This window comes from Centroberyx affinis, unplaced genomic scaffold (assembly GCF_046629955.1).
Source record: "Centroberyx affinis isolate AG114_WGS23_722 - 3 ecotype Tasmania unplaced genomic scaffold, CSIRO-AGI_Caff_v1 ptg000984l_1, whole genome shotgun sequence".
NCBI classification, from domain to species: Eukaryota; Metazoa; Chordata; class Actinopteri; order Beryciformes; family Berycidae; genus Centroberyx; species Centroberyx affinis.
The window spans coordinates 120,449-134,824 of NW_027279551.1; the positions used below are offsets into that span (position 1 = coordinate 120,449).

A 14,376-nucleotide genomic window follows, 5' to 3' on the forward strand; every position below is an offset into this window, starting at 1 on the left:
TTGTTAGTGACAGACCCAGGTTAAAGTTTCCACAATGGGGTCACATAGCAGCGGTAGTTTCGCCTTCAAGTTCTGCAAAAAACGGATTACTTTTACTAATCCCACCCAGTAGGGGCACTGTTTAACTTGATTTGAATAATGGTCTGAAAATGTCAAACATAATAGCGTTGTTTGTTGCTGTCCCGACAGACTTTTCCCTTGCCATGCATTGGGTTGCATAGCAAGTAGTGCAGCTTGAGCTTGCAAACTATGGGTGTCTGTCTTCACATTACCCAGAATGCTTTGCATGTACATTCGATTGTAACCTCAACTAATCCTCTTTATTATTTTACACTTCATTTCTAATTGAACTTTGAACTCGTTATTCAAAGATAGCACACTCTGATCATGCTTGCATCATCAAATGTTGTACTTGACTAAAAAGTACACCCAGTAAGAATTTAGAAATGCGCCATGTGTGTTGTGGATGTGAGACCGAGCCCAGATCAAACATGTAAATGCTAAACAGCATCCTTTCGCAGAGGCAATATCGTAGTCTATGAAGGTCTGCTGAGACGTGATTATTGCTGGTTGAAAACTTAACCCAATACCCCGCCAGGATGACTTGAAATACAGTCAGCCATGGCAATTTTTGCTAGTCTCCAAGGAGACTATATACGTTGTTTCAATGTGAATCTTCTTAACCATAATCATGGGGACCCATAGCTTTTGCCGGTATCGCGGATTGAAAGACTCCAACCGTTCTGGTTACCCCCAACAAAAACAAGAAACATTTGATTGTTAGTGACAGACCCAGGTTAAAGTTTCCACAATGGGGTCACATAGCAGCGGGAGTTTCGCCTTCAAGTTCTGCAAAAAACGGATTACTTTTACTAATCCCACCCAGTAGGGGCACTGTTTAACTTGATTTGAATAATGGTCTGAAAATGTCAAACATAATAGCGTTGTTTGTTGCTGTCCCGACAGACTTTTCCCTTGCCATGCATTGGGTTGCATAGCAAGTAGTGCAGCTTGAGCTTGCAAACTATGGGTGTCTGTCTTCACATTACCCAGAATGCTTTGCATGTACATTCGATTGTAACCTCAACTAATCCTCTTTATTATTTTACACTTCATTTCTAATTGAACTTTGAACTCGTTATTCAAAGATAGCACACTCTGATCATGCTTGCATCATCAAATGTTGTACTTGACTAAAAAGTACACCCAGTAAGAATTTAGAAATGCGCCATGTGTGTTGTGGATGTGAGACCGAGCCCAGATCAAACATGTAAATGCTAAACAGCATCCTTTCGCAGAGGCAATATCGTAGTCTATGAAGGTCTGCTGAGACGTGATTATTGCTGGTTGAAAACTTAACCCAATACCCCGCCAGGATGACTTGAAATACAGTCAGCCATGGCAATTTTTGCTAGTCTCCAAGGAGACTATATACGTTGTTTCAATGTGAATCTTCTTAACCATAATCATGGGGACCCATAGCTTTTGCCGGTATCGCGGATTGAAAGATTCCAACCGTTCTGGTTACCCCCAACAAAAACAAGAAACATTTGATTGTTAGTGACAGACCCAGGTTAAAGTTTCCACAATGGGGTCACATAGCAGCGGGAGTTTCGCCTTCAAGTTCTGCAAAAAACGGATTACTTTTACTAATCCCACCCAGTAGGGGCACTGTTTAACTTGATTTGAATAATGGTCTGAAAATGTCAAACATAATAGCGTTGTTTGTTGCTGTCCCGACAGACTTTTCCCTTGCCATGCATTGGGTTGCATAGCAAGTAGTGCAGCTTGAGCTTGCAAACTATGGGTGTCTGTCTTCACATTACCCAGAATGCTTTGCATGTACATTCGATTGTAACCTCAACTAATCCTCTTTATTATTTTACACTTCATTTCTAATTGAACTTTGAACTCGTTATTCAAAGATAGCACACTCTGATCATGCTTGCATCATCAAATGTTGTACTTGACTAAAAAGTACACCCAGTAAGAATTTAGAAATGCGCCATGTGTGTTGTGGATGTGAGACCGAGCCCAGATCAAACATGTAAATGCTAAACAGCATCCTTTCGCAGAGGCAATATCGTAGTCTATGAAGGTCTGCTGAGACGTGATTATTGCTGGTTGAAAACTTAACCCAATACCCCGCCAGGATGACTTGAAATACAGTCAGCCATGGCAATTTTTGCTAGTCTCCAAGGAGACTATATACGTTGTTTCAATGTGAATCTTCTTAACCATAATCATGGGGACCCATAGCTTTTGCCGGTATCGCGGATTGAAAGACTCCAACCGTTCTGGTTACCCCCAACAAAAACAAGAAACATTTGATTGTTAGTGACAGACCCAGGTTAAAGTTTCCACAATGGGGTCACATAGCAGCGGGAGTTTCGCCTTCAAGTTCTGCAAAAAACGGATTACTTTTACTAATCCCACCCAGTAGGGGCACTGTTTAACTTGATTTGAATAATGGTCTGAAAATGTCAAACATAATAGCGTTGTTTGTTGCTGTCCCGACAGACTTTTCCCTTGCCATGCATTGGGTTGCATAGCAAGTAGTGCAGCTTGAGCTTGCAAACTATGGGTGTCTGTCTTCACATTACCCAGAATGCTTTGCATGTACATTCGATTGTAACCTCAACTAATCCTCTTTATTATTTTACACTTCATTTCTAATTGAACTTTGAACTCGTTATTCAAAGATAGCACACTCTGATCATGCTTGCATCATCAAATGTTGTACTTGACTAAAAAGTACACCCAGTAAGAATTTAGAAATGCGCCATGTGTGTTGTGGATGTGAGACCGAGCCCAGATCAAACATGTAAATGCTAAACAGCATCCTTTCGCAGAGGCAATATCGTAGTCTATGAAGGTCTGCTGAGACGTGATTATTGCTGGTTGAAAACTTAACCCAATACCCCGCCAGGATGATTTGAAATACAGTCAGCCATGGCAATTTTTGCTAGTCTCCAAGGAGACTATATACGTTGTTTCAATGTGAATCTTCTTAACCATAATCATGGGGACCCATAGCTTTTGCCGGTGTCGCGGATTGAAAGATTCCAACCGTTCTGGTTACCCCCAACAAAAACAAGAAACATTTGATTGTTAGTGACAGACCCAGGTTAAAGTTTCCACAATGGGGTCACATAGCAGCGGGAGTTTCGCCTTCAAGTTCTGCAAAAAACGGATTACTTTTACTAATCCCACCCAGTAGGGGCACTGTTTAACTTGATTTGAATAATGGTCTGAAAATGTCAAACATAATAGCGTTGTTTGTTGCTGTCCCGACAGACTTTTCCCTTGCCATGCATTGGGTTGCATAGCAAGTAGTGCAGCTTGAGCTTGCAAACTATGGGTGTCTGTCTTCACATTACCCAGAATGCTTTGCATGTACATTCGATTGTAACCTCAACTAATCCTCTTTATTATTTTACACTTCATTTCTAATTGAACTTTGAACTCGTTATTCAAAGATAGCACACTCTGATCATGCTTGCATCATCAAATGTTGTACTTGACTAAAAAGTACACCCAGTAAGAATTTAGAAATGCGCCATGTGTGTTGTGGATGTGAGACCGAGCCCAGATCAAACATGTAAATGCTAAACAGCATCCTTTCGCAGAGGCAATATCGTAGTCTATGAAGGTCTGCTGAGACGTGATTATTGCTGGTTGAAAACTTAACCCAATACCCCGCCAGGATGACTTGAAATACAGTCAGCCATGGCAATTTTTGCTAGTCTCCAAGGAGACTATATACGTTGTTTTAATGTGAATCTTCTTAACCATAATCATGGGGACCCATAGCTTTTGCCGGTATCGCGGATTGAAAGATTCCAACCGTTCTGGTTACCCCCAACAAAAACAAGAAACATTTGATTGTTAGTGACAGACCCAGGTTAAAGTTTCCACAATGGGGTCACATAGCAGCGGGAGTTTCGCCTTCAAGTTCTGCAAAAAACGGATTACTTTTACTAATCCCACCCAGTAGGGGCACTGTTTAACTTGATTTGAATAATGGTCTGAAAATGTCAAACATAATAGCGTTGTTTGTTGCTGTCCCGACAGACTTTTCCCTTGCCATGCATTGGGTTGCATAGCAAGTAGTGCAGCTTGAGCTTGCAAACTATGGGTGTCTGTCTTCACATTACCCAGAATGCTTTGCATGTACATTCGATTGTAACCTCAACTAATCCTCTTTATTATTTTACACTTCATTTCTAATTGAACTTTGAACTCGTTATTCAAAGATAGCACACTCTGATCATGCTTGCATCATCAAATGTTGTACTTGACTAAAAAGTACACCCAGTAAGAATTTAGAAATGCGCCATGTGTGTTGTGGATGTGAGACCGAGCCCAGATCAAACATGTAAATGCTAAACAGCATCCTTTCGCAGAGGCAATATCGTAGTCTATGAAGGTCTGCTGAGACGTGATTATTGCTGGTTGAAAACTTAACCCAATACCCCGTCAGGATGACTTGAAATACAGTCAGCCATGGCAATTTTTGCTAGTCTCCAAGGAGACTATATACGTTGTTTCAATGTGAATCTTCTTAACCATAATCATGGGGACCCATAGCTTTTGCCGGTATCGCGGATTGAAAGATTCCAACCGTTCTGGTTACCCCCAACAAAAACAAGAAACATTTGATTGTTAGTGACAGACCCAGGTTAAAGTTTCCACAATGGGGTCACATAGCAGCGGGAGTTTCGCCTTCAAGTTCTGCAAAAAACGGATTACTTTTACTAATCCCACCCAGTAGGGGCACTGTTTAACTTGATTTGAATAATGGTCTGAAAATGTCAAACATAATAGCGTTGTTTGTTGCTGTCCCGACAGACTTTTCCCTTGCCATGCATTGGGTTGCATAGCAAGTAGTGCAGCTTGAGCTTGCAAACTATGGGTGTCTGTCTTCACATTACCCAGAATGCTTTGCATGTACATTCGATTGTAACCTCAACTAATCCTCTTTATTATTTTACACTTCATTTCTAATTGAACTTTGAACTCGTTATTCAAAGATAGCACACTCTGATCATGCTTGCATCATCAAATGTTGTACTTGACTAAAAAGTACACCCAGTAAGAATTTAGAAATGCGCCATGTGTGTTGTGGATGTGAGACCGAGCCCAGATCAAACATGTAAATGCTAAACAGCATCCTTTCGCAGAGGCAATATCGTAGTCTATGAAGGTCTGCTGAGACGTGATTATTGCTGGTTGAAAACTTAACCCAATACCCCGCCAGGATGACTTGAAATACAGTCAGCCATGGCAATTTTTGCTAGTCTCCAAGGAGACTATATACGTTGTTTCAATGTGAATCTTCTTAACCATAATCATGGGGACCCATAGCTTTTGCCGGTATCGCGGATTGAAAAACTCCAACCGTTCTGGTTACCCCCAACAAAAACAAGAAACATTTGATTGTTAGTGACAGACCCAGGTTAAAGTTTCCACAATGGGGTCACATAGCAGCGGTAGTTTCGCCTTCAAGTTCTGCAAAAAACGGATTACTTTTACTAATCCCACCCAGTAGGGGCACTGTTTAACTTGATTTGAATAATGGTCTGAAAATGTCAAACATAATAGCGTTGTTTGTTGCTGTCCCGACAGACTTTTCCCTTGCCATGCATTGGGTTGCATAGCAAGTAGTGCAGCTTGAGCTTGCAAACTATGGGTGTCTGTCTTCACATTACCCAGAATGCTTTGCATGTACATTCGATTGTAACCTCAACTAATCCTCTTTATTATTTTACACTTCATTTCTAATTGAACTTTGAACTCGTTATTCAAAGATAGCACACTCTGATCATGCTTGCATCATCAAATGTTGTACTTGACTAAAAAGTACACCCAGTAAGAATTTAGAAATGCGCCATGTGTGTTGTGGATGTGAGACCGAGCCCAGATCAAACATGTAAATACTAAACAGCATCCTTTCGCAGAGGCAATATCGTAGTCTATGAAGGTCTGCTGAGACGTGATTATTGCTGGTTGAAAACTTAACCCAATACCCCGTCAGGATGACTTGAAATACAGTCAGCCATGGCAATTTTTGCTAGTCTCCAAGGAGACTATATACGTTGTTCCAATGTGAATCTTCTTAACCATAATCATGGGGACCCATAGCTTTTGCCGGTATCGCGGATTGAAAGATTCCAACCGTTCTGGTTACCCCCAACAAAAACAAGAAACATTTGATTGTTAGTGACAGACCCAGGTTAAAGTTTCCACAATGGGGTCACATAGCAGCGGGAGTTTCGCCTTCAAGTTCTGCAAAAAACGGATTACTTTTACTAATCCCACCCAGTAGGGGCACTGTTTAACTTGATTTGAATAATGGTCTGAAAATGTCAAACATAATAGCGTTGTTTGTTGCTGTCCCGACAGACTTTTCCCTTGCCATGCATTGGGTTGCATAGCAAGTAGTGCAGCTTGAGCTTGCAAACTATGGGTGTCTGTCTTCACATTACCCAGAATGCTTTGCATGTACATTCGATTGTAACCTCAACTAATCCTCTTTATTATTTTACACTTCATTTCTAATGGAACTTTGAACTCGTTATTCAAAGATAGCACACTCTGATCATGCTTGCATCATCAAATGTTGTACTTGACTAAAAAGTACACCCAGTAAGAATTTAGAAATGCGCCATGTGTGTTGTGGATGTGAGACCGAGCCCAGATCAAACATGTAAATGCTAAACAGCATCCTTTCGCAGAGGCAATATCGTAGTCTATGAAGGTCTGCTGAGACGTGATTATTGCTGGTTGAAAACTTAACCCAATACCCCGCCAGGATGACTTGAAATACAGTCAGCCATGGCAATTTTTGCTAGTCTCCAAGGAGACTATATACGTTGTTTCAATGTGAATCTTCTTAACCATAATCATGGGGACCCATAGCTTTTGCCGGTATCGCGGATTGAAAGATTCCAACCGTTCTGGTTACCCCCAACAAAAACAAGAAACATTTGATTGTTAGTGACAGACCCAGGTTAAAGTTTCCACAATGGGGTCACATAGCAGCGGGAGTTTCGCCTTCAAGTTCTGCAAAAAACGGATTACTTTTACTAATCCCACCCAGTAGGGGCACTGTTTAACTTGATTTGAATAATGGTCTGAAAATGTCAAACATAATAGCGTTGTTTGTTGCTGTCCCGACAGACTTTTCCCTTGCCATGCATTGGGTTGCATAGCAAGTAGTGCAGCTTGAGCTTGCAAACTATGGGTGTCTGTCTTCACATTACCCAGAATGCTTTGCATGTACATTCGATTGTAACCTCAACTAATCCTCTTTATTATTTTACACTTCATTTCTAATTGAACTTTGAACTCGTTATTCAAAGATAGCACACTCTGATCATGCTTGCATCATCAAATGTTGTACTTGACTAAAAAGTACACCCAGTAAGAATTTAGAAATGCGCCATGTGTGTTGTGGATGTGAGACCGAGCCCAGATCAAACATGTAAATGCTAAACAGCATCCTTTCGCAGAGGCAATATCGTAGTCTATGAAGGTCTGCTGAGACGTGATCATTGCTGGTTGAAAACTTAACCCAATACCCCGCCAGGATGACTTGAAATACAGTCAGCCATGGCAATTTTTGCTAGTCTCCAAGGAGACTATATACGTTGTTTCAATGTGAATCTTCTTAACCATAATCATGGGGACCCATAGCTTTTGCCGGTATCGCGGATTGAAAGATTCCAACCGTTCTGGTTACCCCCAACAAAAACAAGAAACATTTGATTGTTAGTGACAGACCCAGGTTAAAGTTTCCACAATGCGGTCACATAGCAGCGGGAGTTTCGCCTTCAAGTTCTGCAAAAAACGGATTACTTTTACTAATCCCACCCAGTAGGGGCACTGTTTAACTTGATTTGAATAATGGTCTGAAAATGTCAAACATAATAGCGTTGTTTGTTGCTGTCCCGACAGACTTTTCCCTTGCCATGCATTGGGTTGCATAGCAAGTAGTGCAGCTTGAGCTTGCAAACTATGGGTGTCTGTCTTCACATTACCCAGAATGCTTTGCATGTACATTCGATTGTAACCTCAACTAATCCTCTTTATTATTTTACACTTCATTTCTAATTGAACTTTGAACTCGTTATTCAAAGATAGCACACTCTGATCATGCTTGCATCATCAAATGTTGTACTTGACTAAAAAGTACACCCAGTAAGAATTTAGAAATGCGCCATGTGTGTTGTGGATGTGAGACCGAGCCCAGATCAAACATGTAAATGCTAAACAGTATCCTTTCGCAGAGGCAATATCGTAGTCTATGAAGGTCTGCTGAGACGTGATTATTGCTGGTTGAAAACTTAACCCAATACCACGCCAGGATGACTTGAAATACAGTCAGCCATGGCAATTTTTGCTAGTCTCCAAGGAGACTATATACGTTGTTTCAATGTGAATCTTCTTAACCATAATCATGGGGACCCATAGCTTTTGCCGGTATCGCGGATTGAAAGATTCCAACCGTTCTGGTTACCCCCAACAAAAACAAGAAACGTTTGATTGTTAGTGACAGACCCAGGTTAAAGTTTCCACTATGCGGTCACATAGCAGCGGGAGTTTCGCCTTCAAGTTCTGCAAAAAACGGATTACTTTTACTAATCCCACCCAGTAGGGGCACTGTTTAACTTGATTTGAATAATGGTCTGAAAATGTCAAACATAATAGCGTTGTTTGTTGCTGTCCCGACAGACTTTTCCCTTGCCATGCATTGGGTTGCATAGCAAGTAGTGCAGCTTGAGCTTGCAAACTATGGGTGTCTGTCTTCACATTACCCAGAATGCTTTGCATGTACATTCGATTGTAACCTCAACTAATCCTCTTTATTATTTTACACTTAATTTCTAATGGAACTTTGAACTCGTTATTCAAAGATAGCACACTCTGATCATGCTTGCATCATCAAATGTTGTACTTGACTAAAAAGTACACCCAGTAAGAATTTAGAAATGCGCCATGTGTGTTGTGGATGTGAGACCGAGCCCAGATCAAACATGTAAATGCTAAACAGCATCCTTTCGCAGAGGCAATATCGTAGTCTATGAAGGTCTGCTGAGACGTGATTATTGCTGGTTGAAAACTTAACCCAATACCCCGCCAGGATGACTTGAAATACAGTCAGCCATGGCAATTTTTGCTAGTCTCCAAGGAGACTATATACGTTGTTTCAATGTGAATCTTCTTAACCATAATCATGGGGACCCATAGCTTTTGCCGGTATCGCGGATTGAAAGATTCCAACCGTTCTGGTTACCCCCAACAAAAACAAGAAACATTTGATTGTTAGTGACAGACCCAGGTTAAAGTTTCCACAATGGGGTCACATAGCAGCGGGAGTTTCGCCTTCAAGTTCTGCAAAAAACGGATTACTTTTACTAATCCCACCCAGTAGGGGCACTGTTTAACTTGATTTGAATAATGGTCTGAAAATGTCAAACATAATAGCGTTGTTTGTTGCTGTCCCGACAGACTTTTCCCTTGCCATGCATTGGGTTGCATAGCAAGTAGTGCAGCTTGAGCTTGCAAACTATGGGTGTCTGTCTTCACATTACCCAGAATGCTTTGCATGTACATTCGATTGTAACCTCAACTAATCCTCTTTATTATTTTACACTTCATTTCTAATTGAACTTTGAACTCGTTATTCAAAGATAGCACACTCTGATCATGCTTGCATCATCAAATGTTGTACTTGACTAAAAAGTACACCCAGTAAGAATTTAGAAATGCGCCATGTGTGTTGTGGATGTGAGACCGAGCCCAGATCAAACATGTAAATGCTAAACAGCATCCTTTCGCAGAGGCAATATCGTAGTCTATGAAGGTCTGCTGAGACGTGATTATTGCTGGTTGAAAACTTAACCCAATACCCCGCCAGGATGACTTGAAATACAGTCAGCCATGGCAATTTTTGCTAGTCTCCAAGGAGACTATATACGTTGTTTCAATGTGAATCTTCTTAACCATAATCATGGGGACCCATAGCTTTTGCCGGTATCGCGGATTGAAAGATTCCAACCGTTCTGGTTACCCCCAACAAAAACAAGAAACATTTGATTGTTAGTGACAGACCCAGGTTAAAGTTTCCACAATGCGGTCACATAGCAGTGGGAGTTTCGCCTTCAAGTTCTGCAAAAAACGGATTACTTTTACTAATCCCACCCAGTAGGGGCACTGTTTAACTTGATTTGAATAATGGTCTGAAAATGTCAAACATAATAGCGTTGTTTGTTGCTGTCCCGACAGACTTTTCCCTTGCCATGCATTGGGTTGCATAGCAAGTAGTGCAGCTTGAGCTTGCAAACTATGGGTGTCTGTCTTCACATTACCCAGAATGCTTTGCATGTACATTCGATTGTAACCTCAACTAATCCTCTTTATTATTTTACACTTCATTTCTAATTGAACTTTGAACTCGTTATTCAAAGATAGCACACTCTGATCATGCTTGCATCATCAAATGTTGTACTTGACTAAAAAGTACACCCAGTAAGAATTTAGAAATGCGCCATGTGTGTTGTGGATGTGAGACCGAGCCCAGATCAAACATGTAAATGCTAAACAGCATCCTTTCGCAGAGGCAATATCGTAGTCTATGAAGGTCTGCTGAGACGTGATTATTGCTGGTTGAAAACTTAACCCAATACCCCGCCAGGATGACTTGAAATACAGTCAGCCATGGCAATTTTTGCTAGTCTCCAAGGAGACTATATACGTTGTTTCAATGTGAATCTTCTTAACCATAATCATGGGGACCCATAGCTTTTGCCGGTATCGCGGATTGAAAGATTCCCAACAAAAACAAGAAACATTTGATTGTTAGTGACAGACCCAGGTTAAAGTTTCCACAATGGGGTCACATAGCAGCGGGAGTTTCGCCTTCAAGTTCTGCAAAAAACGGATTACTTTTACTAATCCCACCCAGTAGGGGCACTGTTTAACTTGATTTGAATAATGGTCTGAAAATGTCAAACATAATAGCGTTGTTTGTTGCTGTCCCGACAGACTTTTCCCTTGCCATGCATTGGGTTGCATAGCAAGTAGTGCAGCTTGAGCTTGCAAACTATGGGTGTCTGTCTTCACATTACCCAGAATGCTTTGCATGTACATTCGATTGTAACCTCAACTAATCCTCTTTATTATTTTACACTTCATTTCTAATTGAACTTTGAACTCGTTATTCAAAGATAGCACACTCTGATCATGCTTGCATCATCAAATGTTGTACTTGACTAAAAAGTACACCCAGTAAGAATTTAGAAATGCGCCATGTGTGTTGTGGATGTGAGACCGAGCCCAGATCAAACATGTAAATGCTAAACAGCATCCTTTCGCAGAGGCAATATCGTAGTCTATGAAGGTCTGCTGAGACGTGATTATTGCTGGTTGAAAACTTAACCCAATACCCCGCCAGGATGACTTGAAATACAGTCAGCCATGGCAATTTTTGCTAGTCTCCAAGGAGACTATATACGTTGTTTCAATGTGAATCTTCTTAACCATAATCATGGGGACCCATAGCTTTTGCCGGTATCGCGGATTGAAAGATTCCAACCGTTCTGGTTACCCCCAACAAAAACAAGAAACATTTGATTGTTAGTGACAGACCCAGGTTAAAGTTTCCACAATGGGGTCACATAGCAGCGGGAGTTTCGCCTTCAAGTTCTGCAAAAAACGGATTACTTTTACTAATCCCACCCAGTAGGGGCACTGTTTAACTTGATTTGAATAATGGTCTGAAAATGTCAAACATAATAGCGTTGTTTGTTGCTGTCCCGACAGACTTTTCCCTTGCCATGCATTGGGTTGCATAGCAAGTAGTGCAGCTTGAGCTTGCAAACTATGGGTGTCTGTCTTCACATTACCCAGAATGCTTTGCATGTACATTCGATTGTAACCTCAACTAATCCTCTTTATTATTTTACACTTCATTTCTAATTGAACTTTGAACTCGTTATTCAAAGATAGCACACTCTGATCATGCTTGCATCATCAAATGTTGTACTTGACTAAAAAGTACACCCAGTAAGAATTTAGAAATGCGCCATGTGTGTTGTGGATGTGAGACCGAGCCCAGATCAAACATGTAAATGCTAAACAGCATCCTTTCGCAGAGGCAATATCGTAGTCTATGAAGGTCTGCTGAGACGTGATTATTGCTGGTTGAAAACTTAACCCAATACCCCGCCAGGATGACTTGAAATACAGTCACGGTGTTACGCCCCGGCCTAGGAGAAACCTGGGCGCAACGTAAAAGGATGGCTCCCCTCTTTCCCCGCTCCCAAACACAACCAGCAAACACGTAGTTTGAGCCCCAAACAGTTTATTGTTTCAGGGAGAACAGGCGTCAGGGTGGGTAAAAGGCCAAAATAACAACCCAAAAGAAAACTGACACAGATTCCCTAATCTTACCTGCTTAAAGAAAAGAAACAAAATTACATGAGGCTTACCTACACTCCTAACCAAGGAAACACAGGAGAAAAAGGATCTCAAACAAAAAAGGCCACCCACCCCTACAACTCCCAGGGCTGTAACAAAGCAATGAACAGAACTAACACAGAGAACTAAGATGCTGGCAGGTTGGAGGCTGGCAAAGAAAGGAGACGATCTCTTGACAGGTGGCAGCAGCTTTATACTTTGGTGTCTCAGCAGGAACCAATCACCGGCCAGGACACACCTACACAATCACACAGCACAACCAATCATAGCACACCACCTGCTGCTCATCAGACACACAGATGAGAGAGGGAGAGAAAGCACAGAGCAGAAGAACACAACAGTACATGGAAAACCACACATATGACCAAGGGTCATAACACCTCCCCTCCTGAATATCAAACATCCCACCCCTAAAGAAATGTTTGATACTCAGGGATCATACGAACGAGATAAAGCGTCGGCCATGACATTATCTTTACCTCTCTTATAATGGATTTCCATACAAAAATCCTGCAACAGCAAAGACCAACGCATGAGTCGCTGGTTGCTATTGCGCATCTGTGATAGAAAAACCAAGGGGTTGTGGTCTGAGAACACTACAACTGGGTCAGCGCTGGAACCGACATACACTTCAAAGTGTTGCAGGGCAAGTAACAAAGCTAAGGCTTCCTTCTCAATGGTACTGTAATTTACCTGATGTACATTGAATTTTTAATCGTTAACAATCGTCATCCTCCTGCAGCAACACCGCACCCGCGCCTCGGGCACTCGCGTCAACCTCCAACTTGAACGGGCGCGCAAAGTCCGGGGCGGCAAGCACTGGCGCGCTGCAGAGGAGAGCCTTAGCAGAGTTAAAAGCAGCCTGACAACAAGGGGTCCACACAAATGCCTTGGTGGGACTGGACAAACTAGTTAGGGGAGCCACAACATCAGCAAAATTTTTACAAAAGCCACGATAGTAGCCACTCATCCCCAGAAAACGGCGAAGTCCACGTCTGGTTCGTGGCACCGGAAAATCAATTATTGCCTGTACTTTTGCAGCAACAGGACGCACTTGACCTTGGCCCACCTGTTTCCCTAGGTAGGTGACAACCGCCTTCCCAAACTCACACTTGGCCAAGTTCAGTGTGAGGGAAGCTTCTTTCAAACGACCAAATATCTCAGACAAAGTTGCAACATGATCTGACCAGGAAGAGGAGTAGGCCACCACATCGTCCAGATACGCCTCACAGTTTTTGACACCTGCTAAAACCTTATTCATTAATCTCTGGAATGTGGCTGGGGCATTCCGGAGACCAAAAGGCATGACAGTATATTGCAAAAAGTGATCTGGAGTGACAAAAGCTGAAATGTCTGAAGCACGAGGGGTCAGGGGCACTTGCCAATATCCCTTCAACAAGTCAAGTTTGGTTACATACATAGCTGACCCTACACGATCAACGCAATCCTCCATCCGAGGAAGAGGGAAGGAATCAGGCTTGGTTATGGCATTCACTTTTCTGAAATCGTTGCAAAAACGAGGCGTCTGGTCAGGCTTCGGAACGAGGAGCGAAGGTGAGCTCCAGGGACTGGAGCTGGGGACGGCAAAACCATGTTGGAGGAGATACTCAACTTCCTGCTTTATCACAGCCCTCTTCGTAGGATTAACCCGGTAAGGATGCTGTTTTATGGGCTGATGATCACCTATATCTACATCATGAGCAAGGACTGTTGTCTGAGTGGGGTTGTCACCGAACAAAACTAAATGGTTGTCAATAAGCAGGGTTATGTCACCTCGGGCTGAAACAGGTAAATGAGACAAGTGAGCATCTAAGTTGGACAGAATCTCGGAATTTTTCAAACGTGCGCAGGGCACCGAACCACGTTTGTTGCGCAACCCATCCACCTCAGGGC

The 14,376-nt window shown here is 42.1% G+C and overlaps 15 non-coding genes and 1 pseudogene across 15 annotated transcripts; all 16 read left to right on the forward strand.

Moving 5' to 3' along the window:
- Positions 1–509: 509 nt before the first annotated feature.
- On the forward strand, positions 510–650 carry LOC139646392 (U4 spliceosomal RNA). Its single transcript, XR_011695287.1, has one exon. It is a non-coding gene; the product is annotated as a U4 spliceosomal RNA (small nuclear RNA).
- Positions 651–1,286: 636 nt separating this feature from the next.
- LOC139646393 (U4 spliceosomal RNA) lies at positions 1,287–1,427 on the forward strand. The gene has a single exon (XR_011695288.1). It is a non-coding gene; the product is annotated as a U4 spliceosomal RNA (small nuclear RNA).
- A 636-nt stretch (positions 1,428–2,063) lies between these two features.
- LOC139646394 (U4 spliceosomal RNA) lies at positions 2,064–2,204 on the forward strand. The gene has a single exon (XR_011695289.1). It is a non-coding gene; the product is annotated as a U4 spliceosomal RNA (small nuclear RNA).
- Positions 2,205–2,840: 636 nt separating this feature from the next.
- Positions 2,841–2,981, forward strand: LOC139646410 (U4 spliceosomal RNA). Its single transcript, XR_011695304.1, has one exon. It is a non-coding gene; the product is annotated as a U4 spliceosomal RNA (small nuclear RNA).
- A 636-nt stretch (positions 2,982–3,617) lies between these two features.
- Positions 3,618–3,758, forward strand: LOC139646395 (U4 spliceosomal RNA). The gene has a single exon (XR_011695290.1). It is a non-coding gene; the product is annotated as a U4 spliceosomal RNA (small nuclear RNA).
- A 636-nt stretch (positions 3,759–4,394) lies between these two features.
- LOC139646407 (U4 spliceosomal RNA) lies at positions 4,395–4,535 on the forward strand. The gene has a single exon (XR_011695301.1). It is a non-coding gene; the product is annotated as a U4 spliceosomal RNA (small nuclear RNA).
- A 636-nt stretch (positions 4,536–5,171) lies between these two features.
- LOC139646396 (U4 spliceosomal RNA) lies at positions 5,172–5,312 on the forward strand. Its single transcript, XR_011695291.1, has one exon. It is a non-coding gene; the product is annotated as a U4 spliceosomal RNA (small nuclear RNA).
- Positions 5,313–5,948: 636 nt separating this feature from the next.
- LOC139646408 (U4 spliceosomal RNA) lies at positions 5,949–6,089 on the forward strand. The gene has a single exon (XR_011695302.1). It is a non-coding gene; the product is annotated as a U4 spliceosomal RNA (small nuclear RNA).
- Positions 6,090–6,725: 636 nt separating this feature from the next.
- LOC139646397 (U4 spliceosomal RNA) lies at positions 6,726–6,866 on the forward strand. Its single transcript, XR_011695292.1, has one exon. It is a non-coding gene; the product is annotated as a U4 spliceosomal RNA (small nuclear RNA).
- A 636-nt stretch (positions 6,867–7,502) lies between these two features.
- On the forward strand, positions 7,503–7,643 carry LOC139646409 (U4 spliceosomal RNA). Its single transcript, XR_011695303.1, has one exon. It is a non-coding gene; the product is annotated as a U4 spliceosomal RNA (small nuclear RNA).
- A 636-nt stretch (positions 7,644–8,279) lies between these two features.
- On the forward strand, positions 8,280–8,420 carry LOC139646405 (U4 spliceosomal RNA). Its single transcript, XR_011695299.1, has one exon. It is a non-coding gene; the product is annotated as a U4 spliceosomal RNA (small nuclear RNA).
- Positions 8,421–9,056: 636 nt separating this feature from the next.
- LOC139646398 (U4 spliceosomal RNA) lies at positions 9,057–9,197 on the forward strand. Its single transcript, XR_011695293.1, has one exon. It is a non-coding gene; the product is annotated as a U4 spliceosomal RNA (small nuclear RNA).
- A 636-nt stretch (positions 9,198–9,833) lies between these two features.
- On the forward strand, positions 9,834–9,974 carry LOC139646400 (U4 spliceosomal RNA). The gene has a single exon (XR_011695295.1). It is a non-coding gene; the product is annotated as a U4 spliceosomal RNA (small nuclear RNA).
- Positions 9,975–10,610: 636 nt separating this feature from the next.
- LOC139646401 (U4 spliceosomal RNA) lies at positions 10,611–10,751 on the forward strand. The gene has a single exon (XR_011695296.1). It is a non-coding gene; the product is annotated as a U4 spliceosomal RNA (small nuclear RNA).
- A 618-nt stretch (positions 10,752–11,369) lies between these two features.
- Positions 11,370–11,510, forward strand: LOC139646402 (U4 spliceosomal RNA). Its single transcript, XR_011695297.1, has one exon. It is a non-coding gene; the product is annotated as a U4 spliceosomal RNA (small nuclear RNA).
- Positions 11,511–12,146: 636 nt separating this feature from the next.
- LOC139646415 (U4 spliceosomal RNA) lies at positions 12,147–12,267 on the forward strand (annotated as a pseudogene).
- The last annotated feature ends 2,109 nt before the right edge of the window (positions 12,268–14,376 follow it).